The following is a 5,698-nucleotide window of genomic DNA, read 5'->3' on the forward strand; positions in this document are numbered from 1 at the left end:
GATACCATCTCAAAGAACCATTCAACCTAAAAGCTTAAGCTGTTAAGTGAGGTCCTTGAATAGGTTGATATTCTCTAACAAATATTGCTCATTCTCTTCCTAAGAACTGAGAACCAGAGCCACCGTCTCTCTCTCTGACACATTTTGTGAACCCTTCGATCCACCTTCTACATGCACTCTCCAATAACAATTCGCCACATCATTGAAACTTATAAACGACAGTTAATTCATTTGAAAAAAAAGTAAAGTATATAGAAATACTGAGTTATGCTGGTTGCAACACCATTGATCTCCAGTTACACGGTACTCCATGAAAGGAAGAGTTGTTGTATAGCAGTCGTTTATCATGGATAAACTACTGGAGTTTGGGAGGAAAGCTTGATTCTATGTTAGGGTTCTTTCGGGATATGAGGAGAGAAGAATCAGATCCTACAGATTGCAACTGCAAAGACGCCTTGAACAGGCACAAGAAAGGAAGCCAGTCTTGAGAAGGATCACAGAACAGGCTATTTCAGCTGAGGTTCGTCGTATGGTTGAAGAAATGCAGACATTAATTAAACTGTTTGGGGTGAGGCCCCCATCGGCCAACCCATTAAGAGGTTGCAATCTTGTGGGATTATTAGGGTCTTGTTTAGGGGGGGCGTATTAGCTGGAGACAAAAACATACACATCCGACTGAATTATCTATCACAGTTGGACATGCCAGTGTTAAATATAGTTGGGTCCTAGATGGGGCTCACAGTGAGCACTGGTGTGTTCAACTGTGATAGGTAGTTCAGCCTGGTGTGTATAATTTTGTCTCCAGCTCATCCAGACTGTTTGTTTAGCCTAATATCATACCTTATCCATACCCATACCAGTTGAAGGAGTATACATATATAGATGGGTCCGATTATGATATGGAAAATCATACTATATCTAAAACCTCTTTTATTGCCACGTATAAAGCAATTACCGAATTTATTTAAGTAACCGGTAATTATTATTTTTATATATTAATTAAAATTTAAATCACTCTTTAACTTAACTGTTAACCGAATCCTCGTTACCCATTCTTATCTCCTTCTGGTCGAACTTCTCCTTTTGAAATTGTAAATCCACAATTGGATTATGGATTTGACCTAAGTAAAGGATTTGGATTTGGTGAATACTTACCCTAGGATGTATGCGAATCAAAATAATGTTCCTCTCCTGTAACCTTATAAGTGGAGGAGCAATTGATTGATGGTTGTCAGACAAAGCTGCAACAATCTCAGATTGAACTTTAATCACCTTTCATTGTCAACAACCTAATCATTTTATGCATACTTTTCAAAATAATCTTGTCATCCTTATAGCGCTTAACCTCTGCTAACACGCCAACAATGCGTTGGGAATCCACCTCTGTATTTATTTTCCGGTGTAAGACATCAATTTGATCCTCAAATGATCGCATTGTGTTTACAACTACAAGTGTTTCATTAAGATCAAATACCATGCCAAGACATCTAAGATTTAGCATGACAAGACAAGAATTATAAAGCACTGGTGCAACATTAAAACCCCACAAACATAAATATTGTTTATCATTCTTCCTGGATAAGATGGCTACCAAATGGAGTTCCTCCTCTCCTAGTTGCATAAATGTAGTCTGTAAACCAAAAATCAATAAACACAAGGCATAGTAGGTGAAAAAATGCTTTGAGAAGTTGAAAATAAGGACATACAGGGAACTAGTAATTGAGTTGTATTTCCAGAGGAACTGAATGCTAACAAAGAAGCTGAAACACTTGGTCAGTTGGTAAAAAGTAATTGAGTTGTATTTTCTTCTGGGTTGGACATATTTCTGAATTTGATACCAGCTAGAGAGATTTTGATATTTTGTTTTGTTACGATTTGTTATGTTGGAGTTGGAGTTCTACCAAGAAAGACCATTATTACTAGTACGATGCTGTATTAATCTCTAGTGCTACAACTCAGTTACTTCACCACCTCGGTAGTTGCCCACGAATATGTGCATTGTGGAACTCTTCGATGGCATAATCCTACAACAATCCCTCCTTGTTGACTGCACATGAAAAAAGAAATCTGGTTAATAACCAAAATGCAGAAAAATACACCTCTCATCTCCTATGGACTACAGTCTATAGATGTGGCTGCAGGTGGTTAATAGAATAATAAGTACTTAAAGAAATTGTTTGGTCTCTTGAAGACGACAATAGACTTGATTGCAGCTGGGGAAGCCATTTTCCATTGGCAATAAAGGTTGTCTCTGTCTGTAGCGGAATTCGATTGCTGGGGTTGGAATTTGGAGAGAAAGAGAAAAGGGGGAGGGTGACATTTTTTTTGAAGTGTGATTTAAAGAGAGAGAGAGAGAGCAAAACCTTATACTTTGTATGTAGTTTACATTTCCACTCTCCCTAACCATCTTCTCCTAGACAATCCTATTACATCCACGGTAATCAATAAGACTAATAGAAAGCACACTCAGGGTCATTCTTCTTCGGCATTACTCCTTGAGTCTCTCCTAATGGAGGAAGCTGCTATGCTATGTAATAGATGAGCTAGGAGTGGGGATTCGGCAGTGGGGAATGCAGAGGAATTGGAGGGAGGTGATACATACTGGGTGAAGGAATTAGACTATAGGATGCAGATGTAGAATCAAGAGGCTTCACAGGACCAAGGGCTTGTTTGGTTCACTGGAATAAGGGTTTGGAATCAGGATAGGAATGGCCCATTACATTTCCACTTCTGGTGGAATGGCATTCCCTCCCCTACCCTTGGGAATGAGATTTCATTTCAACTTATTTCAATTCCGATTCCGTTTTTGGTTTTCACCTCAGGTAACCCGACCAGGTCAGGTCGGTTGGGAAAACCCCAATAAACCGACCTAACCCGACCCGTAAACACCCCTAACTACAATAATACCCACATACCCAAAAGCGGGTGCTGAGAAAAAACAATACTCCATTTTCATTTTGTTTTCTTGCTCTCTCTTTCAGCATGAACGTAGTCTATCCGATAAACCCGAACTGAGAGAACAAATTTTATCATTTTTGGATCAGTGATTTTGTCCGATTTATAATTAAGTCGGTTCTGGTTCTTAACTTCTTATTCCGAATCGACTCAAACCCAAATTGATTATTTTGTTAATGATATATAAAAGCATAAATTTCGTAAATAATATATAAGATAATTTTAATTAAAAAGCACTTGATTTATTAATACGTGTAAATAATTTATTATTTTACTATCACTATCATTTTTTTATGATTATATTATCCAAAACTAAGTTTTAAGTTGTTATTTATTTAAATAATTGGGATGCGACTGGTATAAGCTGTCCGAACCGGAACCAACCCACTGACGGCCCATGTTATAAAATGTTGGGCAATCATAATCTTGACTGGGCTCAGGTAATTGGGCTTAGTAGGTAACTGAGCCCAACTCAAGTTTAGGCCAAGTTTGAAGCCCAGGCACAGAAGTGGCATCAAAGGTTAGAAGTTAGGGCACAGAAGTACACTTTTGTCATTCCAAAGCCCAAAAGGGCATTTTCGCCATTCAAAAATAATAAATCTCGTTTATAAATAATGCAGAAGCACCTAGGTCGTTTATCTCAGAACAAAACCCTAATTGCGTAGTGCCCTCCCAAATTCGCACCCCATGGAAATCCATCAACTCTGTCATTCTCTTTTCTCAATCTGTTTATTCTTTTTCTCTTTTTTCTAATCAACTGGAAATCGCTAGTGGTGATCGGCGAAATGCCTCTTTGAGTAGCCGGATGTGGGTTTCGAGGCTTGTCCTCGAGTCTGTAACATGTTGGCTTAGTTAGGAGGCAGAGAGAAAGTGATCGTTCCTGTCTTCTGGACTGGGTCGATCTTCTCAGGCCTTTTGAGGGGACTTCTCGATGATTCTTCAAATCGATTGTTCTCCAAGCAGCCTTGGACATCTCCATCGTTTCTTTCGAAGTTTTCAAAGTTAGGGTTCCTTCCTTTTCCTTCTTAATTTTCTTTTGTTTTTGATTGATTTAATCAACCAAGAAAATGAAGGATCGATTGCCTCTCGAATAACCGGAAGTGGAAATCAATACGCCGCATTCGGTCCAGACAGAGGCGCACAGTAAGAGACGTGTGTGGTTCGACTTCGGGCGGCACACCTCCATCCCGAACCGTTTGAGGGAAAGGAGCTATTTCTTTCCCAGTTCCTTTCTTAGATTGGCTTCGGATATCTGCTTTCGGTTTTATTAGTTTTCTTTTGTTTTCAGATTACTATCAGAAATATATCTCAGCTCGGAGTCGTTGAAAAGTTCGTTCGGTTGAGATAAAGAAATACCTGTTTGTTTTTGCTAAAGTTGATATTTGGACCGAAAGTGGTGATTTCACTTAAATTGAGTCCTTCCGTGGATTATCAGTTGCAGAAATTGCCTGAATGAAGCCTAATAACTCACTGATACCGGTGGACTTGGTATAGATAGTTGAGAATGACCACCAGCTGAGACCTCGGCCACTCTAATGGGAGTTTATCCCCTTCAATCGTTGTCAAAAATCCCAATAGAAAAAAGCTCAATAATAAGCTATCCTTACTCATTATCGCTTTTATCTTCCCGCTGTCGTTTCAACACTTTGACAAAGCATTGAGACATTAATCAAACGCAAATGGACGAATTGTCTCTGAAACTGAAACTTTCAGCTAAGAACGACGATCTGAGGAAGAAGTAAAAATTAATCGGTTTAACTGAATTAGGGTTTCTACGGTGTATAATAACGAGTTAGATTTTGTTCTTATTTTCTTCAACTCCGATTTCTTCGGACAAAGGAGTGAGAATACTGAAAACCCTACAGAGTGGGTGTGAGCGCAGTGCCGTTTCTTTCGAGGAGGCGTCCGGCGTCCCTCCGGCTCCGGTTATGATCCAGCAGCTGATACGGTCTCTTGGCGTCCTTCCCAACATGGAGCCGCGGTATCAAACCCGCGTAACGGGCTCTCGTCTACAGCGTTTCGTCTACAGTGTTGGTCCGTGTTGGAGCAAATAATGGACTTAGGCTGCGTTTCGAATCATTGTAAAACGTCAGGAATCAGTCTAAAACGTACGTAGTTAACTTTGTGTAAAAGAGTATAAAGTTTTATATTGACAAAATCGATAATTGATGAACTTTACGATTGATAGGTTTTGATAAACTTTGTGTAAAAGAGTATACTGTTCTTGATTTACACTGATTCTAAATACAGCCTTAATTTAAGGGCCCAACCGGGTTCGAACCAGTGACCACTTGATCTTACACTCTTTGCCATATATATATATATATATAAATATATCATGTGTCGATGCCACGTAAAGCTACGTCATTATTTAAAGGAATTTGTACTGAAATTTCTGTTTAATACTTTAATTAGGCGATTTTGTTTTTTCAAAAAAATTGGCTAAAAATTAATTTTTAAATGATACTCCAGTACAAAAAATATCAGCCTTGAGAATCAGTACTAAATACTTAAATAGACTTAAAAGCCCAATTTTAAAAAATAAGCTAAATTCGTCTTACATAGCACAAATAATATCAAACAAAAATCACCGATTTTTGCAAATAATGAAGGTATAGTTGATCAATTTCCAAAAAGGCCAAAACCCAGGCCTGGGTAATATTTGACCCTTACGTGAACACACGAAAAAATAAAAAACATAAGGGTCCTATTGCGGTAATTGTGTCGATGGGTCAGACCGTAT

At 38.6% G+C, this 5,698-nt stretch overlaps 1 long non-coding RNA gene and 1 other non-coding gene across 2 annotated transcripts; both read left to right on the forward strand.

Moving 5' to 3' along the window:
• The first annotated feature begins 3,486 nt into the window (after window positions 1-3,486).
• On the forward strand, window positions 3,487-5,245 carry LOC148802624 (uncharacterized). The gene is made up of 2 exons (XR_016081875.1): window positions 3,487-3,956; window positions 4,244-5,245. It is a non-coding gene; the product is annotated as an uncharacterized LOC148802624 (long non-coding RNA).
• Window positions 3,797-3,930, forward strand: LOC148802625 (small nucleolar RNA U19). Its single transcript, XR_016083221.1, has one exon. It is a non-coding gene; the product is annotated as a small nucleolar RNA U19 (small nucleolar RNA).
• Window positions 5,246-5,698: the final 453 nt, after the last annotated feature.

Source organism: Nelumbo nucifera, chromosome 2 (assembly GCF_055504915.1).
Source record: "Nelumbo nucifera cultivar China Antique chromosome 2, China Antique-T2T, whole genome shotgun sequence".
Taxonomy (NCBI): domain Eukaryota; kingdom Viridiplantae; phylum Streptophyta; class Magnoliopsida; order Proteales; family Nelumbonaceae; genus Nelumbo; species Nelumbo nucifera.